The following is an 11,806-nucleotide window of genomic DNA, read 5'->3' on the forward strand; positions in this document are numbered from 1 at the left end:
ATGCAAGATGTTGAGTGTTCAAAAATATTATGGGAAAAATGTTATTTAAAAAGGGGAATGTGATGTTGTATGTTAAAAGGATGGGTTAGAGAGTTCCAATTATTATGTTCTGATTCCTCACACCCCCAAACCTGCCTAGCCAGGAAAGTAGCGGAAATGTGATCATCAGTCAATAGATTTCTCTGACATGAAAAGGATACATGAGGCTGTTTGTAGTTAGCTCAACATAAAGAAAAGTGAGGGAAAACTGCTGGCTGGGAGCTAAATACGCAGGACAAAGGGTTGAGATTCTTCTACACTCAGATTTGTTATGTAGCTGGCAGTCTCCCAAATGATGGTCTATTCCTTCCCTCAAAACGCAGGCTAACCCTCTCCTTTTGAACTTAAAGCTCCATGAAAGGAAAAAAATAACGAGGAAGAAAGCATAGACGCTATGGATGTAGTTGAGAAAGGACTTGGAGTGATAAAAGACGAAAGGAGAGAAAGCAGCAATGTTTCTGCCTGGTTTAAAGCCAGGGACCTTTTGCATGTTAAGCAAATGTGATGACCACTACACTACAGAAACCAGCTGTGGTCACTTTGGGGTCCTTTTCTAAGGCTCTCTCAGGAGCCACTACACTAGCTGATTCCCTTTGAAGAACAGGGAAACAAGGGTTACCAAGAACTTATGGTTTTTGGATGAGTCAAGAAAAGGGAGTAGCATTGTCCCCCTCGGGTAGCCCCTGTTCAATTCCAGGTCAGAAAGCAAAACTCTTCTGCAAAAATATAAAAAAAAATGTTGTGTTTCACTTTACTTCATAAGTACAGTTGTGTGGCAATTAAATGATGACCCTAAAGTTTCATAAAAGCAAAGAACACTAAACAAAAAAGGGTGGGAAATATGGATGTATTTGAGGAAAGGGCTTGGAATGAAGGAAGACAAAAATTGATCAGTAGAGAGAAAAGGAAGCAGAACTTCTCTCACAACTATTGTAATAGAAATGCTAAGTGAATGGTGTTCTATTGTTGCAAAGGAGATTAAAGTGGGGCCATTTTCTCCAGATAGAAGAAAATGGTCATGTCAGAAGTGGGATTTGAAACCACATCTCTATGCAGAGACCAGAACACCCAAGAGATAGGAAAAAAAAGATTCTTAAAACTGGTACTTTAGACCAGTCCACCATCCTGATGCTACAAAGAATGTGACTTATCAATCCTAGTTTTCATTAATATTTGATGAACTCTTTAGGGAGGTAGAGATGGCACATCTCTTTCAACTCCTAGAGACCTTCTACAGCACAGCTGATTTTTAGACACACTCACCCAGACCTAAAGTTACACGTTTCCTGAAGCTCCATGAGTTCTGCATTGTTGTAATCTCCCTGCTCACATTTTAAGTGAACAAAATATGGTTGCTAGCATTCTGAGAAAGTAATGGTGAACCTCAAAATCCTGCTTTGGACTTAACTCTCCTGAGTAGTTTTGGATCATCTGCAAATTTTGTCACCTCACTTTTTAGCAGATCGTTTATGAATATGTTGAATAGTACTGGTCCCAGTACAGACAGCACTATTTACCTGTTTCCATCCTGAAAACTGACCATTTATTCCTACCCTTTGTTTCCTATCTTTTAACCAGTTATTGATCCATGTGAGGACCTTCCCGAGGTGAAAGTAAGCCGGTACATTCCGGTATGGCGTACCGGCAAGAGCTGGTACACTGTGCCGGACCGGACCGGCTTCCCCAGGCTGGTGATTTAAAGGGCCCAGGGCTCCCTGCAGTGACCCGAGCCCCGGGCCCTTTAAATCGCCTCCCGAGCCCCACTGCCAGAGGCCCAGGGAGCAAATCACTACCATGGAATGCTGCTCTCTCCCGCTCTACAAACACAGAGCAGGGGAGGCGGAAGCTTCCTTACAGTGGGGGGGGGGCACCATTGTCTGAACTGTGGTGCTTCCATGACATCCCTTCCCCAAGGACCCACACTCACACCACCTCTCCCTCTGAGGCCACACCCACAGAACGCCTCTTCCCCCCAAGACTCCACCCTTTCCCCCCCTCCATCATTTGTCCTAACAGCCAGTAAAGAGTGGTGTTCCAGCACCCCTGACACAGAGCTAAGCAGGCAGCTGTGTGTGTGTGCGTGTGTGTGTATGTGACAGAGACTGCTGTGCTGAACTGAGCCAGTGAGGGAAGCGGGGCCTGATGTCGGGGCTGTCCCCCTCCCCCTGCCTCAGGACTGGTTGCTTCCACCAGCTGTCTGAACTTAGAGACAGTGTGCCAACACACTCAGTCTTCCGCAACACACACACTGTCTCTCCCCATATGCAAACAGTCTCTACCCCGCCACGCACATTGCAGTTGAAAAGCAGCTGGCAATCTAGTAGGATGCCCATGGAACAGTGGGATAGAGAAACCGGCATCATGTGATGTTGTACCGGCCCATGAGGCATTGCAAATCCTTCCCAAAACACCCTGCAGCCAGTTGTACAGTGGGATAGCTACCCACAGTGCACTGCTCTCTGTGGCAATGCAAGAGCTGCTTGCGTGGATGCGCTCTGGTGACACAAGGGGCATAGTGTGGACATGCAATAGCTGTTTAATTAAAACACTTTAACTAAAGCAGCATAACTGCTGTGTAGACATAGCCTGAGAGTGAGAAAAGACAAGACCCAGCTCCCGTTGAAACTAAAGAACCACAACTTCCCCTGTAGTTGGCAGGATTTGAACCTGTGCAGGGAGACACCAATGGATTGCTAGTCCATTGCTTTAACTACTTGCATTAGCTATGCTTCTCACTACACTCTAGTTCTGTTCTCATTGAGTGATCAATTCCAATTGTTTCCTCAGACCAGCTTCCACAACACACTCACTGCTGTGCCATTGTGTAAGTGTGTCCAGGGCTGAACAGCAAGAATTCCTGCTCATTTCCCTTCTGGCTGGAGCATGAGGAGAGTGTGTTTGTGGTTAATGACGTTGCTGTAGATTGTTGTCCATTTCCTGCCCTGATAATTCAGACAGTCCCTTTCCTGTCACATCGCCACGAAGAAAAAGGTGGCTAGGGTGGGTCTCAGGGGAGGGGGCAGAGAGGTGTTGGTGGTGGGCAGACCTTGGGGTAGGGGGTGGAGAGGCACAAGCAGCAGGTGAGGAGGCCTCAGGGGAGGAGAGGAGCGAGCAAAAGGTGGACCAGCAGGCCTCAGCCAAAGGGGCAGAGCGGGGGAGGGAAGTAGCCAAATGGGAGTGAGGGTGGAGCACAGGTGGGGCCTCAGAGGGAGGAGAAAGAGCAGGGTGGAATGGGGGGGCAGTGCCACAGTCCATGTACTGATGGCTCCCCCACACTTTTAAGAGAGCTTCCAGCACTTATGCCCAGCCTCCCCAAATGCAAGAGTCACGGGCCACCTATTCTCTGGGTCTTCACTAACCAAGCATCTCCCCAAGCTATGGGAGAAGATCTCCTGTTGACACAGTGCTATCTACACTGGGGTTAGCTTAATATAACTGCATTGCTCGAGAGGGTGGTAATTTTTTTACACTCCTAAGTATTGTAGTTATACCGACCTAATTTTGTAGCGTAGACCTGTGCAAAGAATCACTCACACACCTTGGGAGTAAAACTTTACCTGCTCCTCTGCTTTACAGAATCCAAACATGAGCAACACTTGTCAGGCTCCAGTGGGGTTTGGCAGGGAGTCAGGTGTGGGCAGATACCATACTTTAACCTGAGGCAGGTTCCATGGCTTAGCTGGTTGCAGCACCTGCCTTATAAATAGAAGATCCTGGGTTCAACTCCCCATGGTGCCTTGTTGCGTAGCTTTTGGGGCACCTGCTATTGGCTACTGTCAGAAGACAAGATACAGAGCTAGATGGACCTTTGATCTAGCCCAGTGTAGTTTCTCTTATGGTTTAAATTACACTCACAGGCACTGATAATAGAGTTACTGAAAGTTTGGGAGTTAGGAGCGGGTAGGTGAGTATTCCAGTCCCCTCACAGATGACCCCCTCCCTCTGGGACAGGGACAGGTCTAAGCTCTCACACCAAATCCTCATTGTGGCTGCCAGAATCTGTGGGCAGCTCATTTAGTTTACGCTGAGGATTGAGTCCTGCTTTGTGCACCATGTCTCAGAATGAAAATCCTAAATCACCCTTTGAAATAACAAATGCAGCAGGATGTGTTTTTGTCCCTGCCCCAAAGCAGACAGAGCAATGGAGAAATGCCATTGAGTCCAGGACAATACTTCACTGTGATTTTACCATTTCCACTTAATAAACTCCCTCCCAGCCGTCTGGGTTCCTAGAGCAGGGTACAGAGCCTGAGCCGAGAAACGTGCACTGCAGCGTTACACACCAAGCCACATGACCCTGATTAATCTGACATGGGTCAGCTGTGGATGTTTCATTGCACGGTGGACGTATCCTAACACTATGTCTACACAGCAATTAAAACACCCAAGGCACCTGTCTCAAAGCCCGGGTCAGCTGACTCAGGCTTATGGGGCTTGGGCTGCAAGACTATAAAATTACAGTGCAGACATATGGGCTTGAGCCTAACCTCTGAGGCCCCGTGAGGGTTTCTGAACCCAGGCTTCAGCATGAACAAAAATATCTGCACCACCATTTTTAGCCCCACAGCTTTAGTTCCATGAGCCCACGTCAGATGACCCAGGCCAGCCATGCTGCAATCTTTATCCCAGGAGAGATGTACTCTAAGGGTACATCTCCATTGAAATATAAGCCCAGGTGTGGCACGCTGTGCTCAAAGCAGCACCCTGGAAGCCCCATATTCACCACTGTCATATAATGATGATATGGTTTGTACAAAGTCTGTCTTGTGAGAATGGACACTGCTTGACTCACATCCTAGCAAAGGAGCTTTCTAGCAAGTTGGAAGAAACTGTGAAAGAGGGGAGGAGACATCATGACTTGGCCTCTCTCCCCGACAACTCAATACCTAGAAACACATCTAGAGGACAAAGACTGAACTGAAATAATTCAGAAATCTGAAGAGAATAATAATAATACATTCAAATCAAAGTCCCCAAACAGACTAGTATTGGTTTTTCAGCAGAATTTTTTCAGTGTGAGGGATTTTGTTTCAGGAACAGACCATGTTTGCATAGACACGCCTACTCTGCCTAGGTATGCAGCATGATGGGGCTGCTTTGCCAAAATGACCAGTTTTGGCTGGTGTTGGCTTGCAAATCACTTTAGCATTGAGTGGAATGAAATGTTATTATCCTTCCTGTATGAGTGAAGGGCAGCAGAACATACATAGTCCAACCCACAACCGGGGTCCCGCAGCAGCGGCTGTGCTAGGGGAGGCACAGTGACTCACCCAGCGTTGTAAAACAGAAGGGTTTATTAGTGGTCTGGAATACAACCTGGGAAAGTTCTTTGTTAGCATGGGCAGCAGGAAAATTCAGCAACGTTCATCTTGGGGAGACCCAGAACTCACAGCCTAGGCTCTCCCCTCAAGTCCCCAAAACAACAGACTCTTTGTTTCCAACAGGCTAAACTCAGCCATGCCCTTTTAACCATTTTCTGTCCTTTGTTCTGTTTCCCTGGCAACCTGGTCACCTGGCCTCCACCTCTTTCTTTAAAAAGAACAGGAGTACTTGTGGCACCTTAGAGACTAACAAATTTATTAGAGCATAAGCTTTCATGGGCTACAACCCACTTCTTCGGATGCATATAGAGTGAAACATATATTGAGGAGATATATATACACACATACAGAGAGCATGAACAGGTGGGAGTTGTCTTACCAACTCTGAGAGGCCAATTAAGTAAGAGAAAAAAAACTTTTGAAGTGATAATCAAGATAGCTCAGTACAGTCAGTTTGATAAGAAGCAAGTGTGAGAATACTTACAAGGGGAGATAGATTCAATGTTTGTAATGGCTCAGCCATTCCCAGTCCTTATTTAATCCTGAGTTGATTGTGTCTAGTTTGCATATCAATTCCAGCTCAGCAGTCTCTCATTGAGTCTGTTTTTGAAGTTTTTCTGTTTTAAGATAGCTACCCGCAGGTCTGTCATAGAATGGCCAGACAGGTTAAAGTGTTCTCCCACTGGTTTTTGAGTATTATGATTCCTGATATCAGATTTGTGTCCATTAATTCTTTTGCGTAGAGACTGTCTGGTTTGGCCAATGTACATCGCAGAGGGGCATTGCTTGCACATGATGGCATATATCACATTGGTAGATGTGCAGGTGAAACATATATACACAATATGCATAAAAAACATTCAGAAAATTCCCACTTCAACACGGTGTGTCAGTGGGGTCTGAGCTGGGCAGCAGCACAGGAAAAGTGGGGAGGTTTCCCTTTGAAAAAATTAAACTGCCAAACATCCCCCTGTGTTCCAGCAAAAGCCTCTCATTTATCCCTTAACCGCCTCCCCATGAACATCTCCACCCCTGCACTGGCACATACAGACCCCCTCACTCCAATGCAGATTTTTAACTTTTCTGACTTTTCCTTGGCATTCTACAAACATTTTTCCCATCAAAATGATCAAGGGCTTTTAAAATGAGAATAAGAAAACAAGCTAAATCAAAACCAACTGCTGTCAATCTCCCCACCACACACAGTTTGGGTCTGACTTTTTCTACTGAAATGTTGAGGCAATAAAACTCACACTGCTATTGTCTGGAAAAGAAACCTAAAACTCCTATGCAGTACCTAGGACATCTTCATTTTGGCAAAGCGGCCCCATCATGCTGCATACCTAGGCAGAGTAGGTGTGTCTATGTAAACACGGTCTGTTCCTGAAGTCTTTCCCCCAGCTCATCACTAGATGTGAGGGGGAAACTCATTCAGCCCCTGCTTACACTTAGTATTTAAAAACTCCTTAGTGTCCCTATCTCTACTGGCCTTAGATCTCTCCTCATGTCCCTTTCTTGACAGCTCAGATGAGGTGGCCGAGTGGTTAAGGTGCTGGACTGCTAATCCATTGTGCTCTGCATGCATGGGTTCAAATTCCATCCTCCTGGGACTTATTTAGTCTTTTCCCCTCCTTTGCAAGCAACCATCAACCATGTTCCTTCCTGCAAACAAAAACCTTCTAAGGAAATCAGACCCCCTGCTTTAAATGAAATATGTCTAAACACCCTGGGACCTCCCCAAATTATTAAAATGTCCCAGTCCTCAGCAAGGCCACAACAGTAAACCAAAGCTAGAGTGTCTAGGCCAAGCTGTTCTGAAGGAAGCAATTCAAACATTTTCTCTCTGCTTCCCTTGGCAAGGTCTGACTGGGAAAACAGAACCCCTGAAATTTAAAATGTTCTGCTGAAAAACCAATACTAGTCTGTTTGGGGACTTTGATTTGAATGTATTATTATTATTCTCTTTTGATTTCTGAATTATTTTAGTTCAGTCTTTGTCCTCCAGGTGTGTTTCCAGGTATTGAGTTGTGGGGGAGAGAGGCCAAGTCATGATGTCTCTTCCCCTCTTTCATAGTTTCTTCCAACTTGCTAGGAAGTTGCTTTGCTATGATGTGAGTCAAGCAGTGTCCATTGTCTCCGTGCTACCTTGAAGAAGTCTGCATTGTACACAGCTCCTGGGATAGTCCTTGGGAGTGTGGATTCCTTCAATGGGCCAGCAGCAAGTCTGACTCCTCCATTGTCGCACCTGAAAGGCTGGTTGTGGGCATTTCCCAACCTCATAACGTATTTCAGTAACACACACAGAGCAAAACTTCATAACTTCCCAGACAATGCTAGCACATAGAATGCAAGAAGTCATTAATGTTCAAGAGCTCAAGACTTTTGAAATGATACCTCACAAGGCAGACTTTGTTCAAACCGTATCATCATTATATGACAGTGGTGAATATGGGGCTTCCAGGTGCTGCTTTGAGCACAGCGTGCCACACCTGGGCTTACATTGCAATGGAGACGTACCCTTAGAGTCCATCTCTCCCAGGATAAAGATTGCAGCACGGCTGGCCTGGGTCATCTGACTTGGGCTCATGGAGCTAAAGCTGTGGGGCTAAAAACGGCGGTGCAGATATTTGTGTTCATGCTGAAGCCTGGGTTCAGAAACTCTCACCCTTCATGAGGTCTCAGAGGTTGGGCTCAAGCTCATATGTCTGCACTGTAATTTTATAGTCTTGCAGCCCAAACCCCATAACCCTGAGTCAGCTGACCCGGGCTTTGAGACAGGTGTCATGGGTGTTTTAATCGCAGTGTAGATGTAATGTTAGGATACGTCTACAGTGCAATGAAACACCCACAACTGGCCCGTGTCGGATTAATCCAGGACAGCGGCTTGGTGTGTAAAGTTGCAGTGTATGTGTCTCGGCTCAGGCTCAGTACCCTGCTCTAGGAGCCCAGATGGCTGAAAGGGAGTTTAGCAAGTGGAAACGGTAAAACAGCAGTGAAGTATTACCCTGGACTCGATGGCATTTCTCCATTGGTCTGTCTGCTTTGGGGCAGGGACAAAAACACGGCCTGCTGCTTTCGTTATTTCATAGGGTGGTTTAGGATTTTCATTCTCAGACATGGTGCATAAAGCAGGACTCAATCCTTGGCACAAACTAAATGAGCCACCCACAGATTCTGGCAGCCACAATGAGGCATTTGGTGTGAGAGCTCAGACTTGCCCCTGTCCCAGAGGGATGGGGTCATCCGTGAGGGGACTGGACCACTGACCTATCAGCTCTTAACTCCCAAACTTTCAGTAACTCTATTATCAGTGCCTGTGAGTGTAATTTAAACCACAAGAACAGCCATACTGGGTGACCAATAGTCCATCTAGTTCTCTATCTTGTCTTCTGACAATAGCCAATACCAGGTGGCCCAAAAGCTACACAACAAGGCATTGCTGGGTGTTGAACCTAGGATCTCCTGTTTATGAAATAGATTCAGTAGCTAGCTAAGCCATGGTGCCTGATAGTGCCTGATATTGCCTGCAGCCTTGTGTCTGCCCACACCTGGCTCTCTGCCAATCACCATTGAACCCTGACAAGTGTTGCTTGTGTTTGGATTCTGTAAAGCAGAGGATCAGGTGAAGTTTCACTCCCAAGGTGTGTGTGTGAATGAGGTTGGTGTAACTATGATACTATGGGTGTAAAAAATGAATCCCCCCTTAGTAAAGCGGTTATATCAACCTAACCCCGGTGTGGATAGCACTGTGTCAACAGGAGGACTTATCCCGTCAACATAGCTTGGGGAGATGGTTGGTCACTGAAGACCCAGAGAATAGGTGGCCCATGAGTCTTGTATTTGGGGAGGCTCAGCATAAGCACTGGAAGCTCCCTAGAAGTGTGTGTGTGCGGACATTGGTGTCTGGACTGTGGCACGGCTCCACCCCGCCTCGCTTGTTCGCCTCTCTCTGAGGCTCCACCCTCACTCCCATTTAGCCACTTCCCAACCCCACTCTGCCTCTTTTGCTGAGGCCTGCTGGTCCACCTTTCCCTTGGTCCTCTCCTCCTCTGAGGCCTCCTCGCCTGCTGCTCATGCCTCTCCACTCCTACCCCAAGGTCTGCCTGTTGCCCACACCTCTCTGCCCCCTTCCCTGAGACCTGCCCTGCCCACCACTCGCACCTCTCTGCCCCCTTCCCTGAGACCCACCCTGCCCACCACTCTCACTTCTGTGCTCCCTCCCCTGAGACCCACCCTGCCCATCGCTCACACCTCTCTGACCCCTCCCCTGAGACCCGCCTGGCCCACCCCTCTCACCTCTCTGACACCTCCCCTGAGACCCATCCTGCCCACTGCTTGCACCTCTCTGCCCCTCCCCGAGACCCATGCTGCCCACCTTTTTCTTCATGCTGCTCTTTTTATTCCATAAAGCATCAAGGATGAAATAAAAAGCTGAGTTTACTCCAGGGTGAGGAAAGAAAGGAGCCACCAACCCCCTGGCAAAGCTCAGTGCCCCAGAGAAAACCTGCCCCCTGCTATTGCAATCACTGATGTGCTGGGGATATGACGGGAAAGGGACTGTCTGAATTATCAGGGCAGGAAATGGACAACAATCTACAGCAACATCATTAACCGCAAACACACTCTCCTCATGCTCCAGCCAGAAGGGAAATGAGCAGGAATTCTTGCTGTTCAGCCCTGGACACACTTACACAATGGCACAGCAGTGAGTGTGTTTTGGAAGCTGGTCTGAGGAAACATTTGGAATTGAGCACTCAGTGAGAACAGAACTAGAGTGTCATGCGAGGCATAGCTAGAGCAAGTAGTTGTAGCCATTGGTTAAGGTGATGGACTAGAAATCCATTGGTGTCTCCCTGCACAGGTTCAAATCCTGATAACTACAGAGGAGGTTGTGGTTGTTTAGTTTCAACGGGAGCTGGGTCTTGTCTCACTCTCAGGCTATGTCTACACGGTAGAGTTATGCTGCTTTAGTTAAAGTGTTTTAATTAAACAGCTGTTGCATGTAAACACTATGCCCCTTGTGTCACCAGAGCACATCCACGCTAGCAGCTCTTGCATTGCCACAGAGAGGTTGAGTTTGAGGAGCACTGTTAAAAGGAGGGGGCTGTGGGTTGGGATTGAGGGGTACTGGGAATAGGAGGAGGCTGTGGGTTGGGACAGAGGCAAAGGGTGAAGAGGAGTAGGCTCTGGTTGGGACTGAGGAGCACTGGGAATAAAGGGGAGATGGGTTCAGGCTAAAGAGCATCTTCATTTGGAGATCCAGCAGGACAGGGGAAGGAAGCAGCGGATTCTAATTCCTTTGGGATATTCTGTGTGTTTGTGTCTGTGTGTGCAGGGGAGGAAGAAGCTATATGCCCAGAGGCCTTTATTCCTCCAGCCTGCAAGGACATAGGGGATGTCTGGAAGTTGCCCCTTCAATCCCACAGACACACACACAAAGGCCCTGCCTAGGAAAGGCAAAATCCTGAAAAGAAAAAGTAACATCAAAGAGAACTCCAGAAAGACAGATTTTTAAGATCTTGAGGGATAGGTTATCACCCAAGCAGGTACTTGAACCCTGGACCTTCAGATTAAAAGTCTGATGCTCTCCCAACTGAGCTAGCCAGGCTCACAAAGTACCATAGGAAGTTGGTGCAGAGGAGAAACTAGTCAAGAAAAAGAGAGCAGGAAACAAGAGGAGAAACCTATTGCTCTCTCTCTCTCTTCCCAGCCCTAGCCTAGCTTGGTATTAGTGCTGGTTAAAAAGAGGGGAAAATATCGGCATCTATCAGCCTTTTATAGCTGTACAAGAATCAGGCACAATACAGATTTCAGAGTAGCAGCCGTGTTAGTCTGTATCCGCAAAAAGAACAGGAGTACTTGTGGCACCTTAGAGACTAACAAATTTATTAGAGTATAAGCTTTCGTGGGCTACAACCCACTTCTTCGGATGCATATAGAGTGAAACATATATTGAGGAGATATATATACACACATACAGAGAGCATGTGTACCCAGAAGTCACCTCCTACAAGACAAGGCCAACAAAGAAAATAAGAGAACACCACTAGCTGTCACCTTCAGCCCCCAACTAAAACCTCTCCAGCGCATCATCAGAGATCTACAACCTATCCTGAAAGATGATCCTTTACTCTCACAGATCTTGGGAGACAGACCTGTCCTCGCTTACAGACAACCCCCCAACCTAAAGCAAATACTCACCAGCAACCACACATCACTGAATAAAAACACTGACCCAGGAACCTATCCTTGTAACAAAGCCCAATGCCAACTCTGTCCACATATCTATTCAAGTGACATCATCATAGGGCCTAATCACATCAGCCATACCATCAGGGGCTCGTTCACCTCCACATCTACCAATGTGATATATGCCATCATGAGCCAGCAATGCCCCTCTGCCATGTACATTGGCCAAACCGGACAGTCTCTACGCAAAAGAATTA

General features: G+C 47.0%; 2 non-coding genes across 2 annotated transcripts; both read right to left on the minus strand.

Annotated features, from left to right (window-relative positions):
- Positions 1 to 492: 492 nt before the first annotated feature.
- Positions 493 to 565, minus strand: TRNAV-AAC. Its single transcript has one exon. It is a non-coding gene; the product is annotated as a tRNA-Val (tRNA).
- A 10,330-nt stretch (positions 566 to 10,895) lies between these two features.
- On the minus strand, positions 10,896 to 10,968 carry TRNAK-UUU. Its single transcript has one exon. It is a non-coding gene; the product is annotated as a tRNA-Lys (tRNA).
- Between the last annotated feature and the right edge of the window lie 838 nt (positions 10,969 to 11,806).

This window comes from Terrapene carolina, unplaced genomic scaffold (genome assembly GCF_002925995.2).
Source record: "Terrapene carolina triunguis isolate 2854851 unplaced genomic scaffold, T_m_triunguis-2.0 Scaffold27976, whole genome shotgun sequence".
In the NCBI taxonomy this organism is placed as follows: Eukaryota; Metazoa; Chordata; order Testudines; family Emydidae; genus Terrapene; species Terrapene triunguis.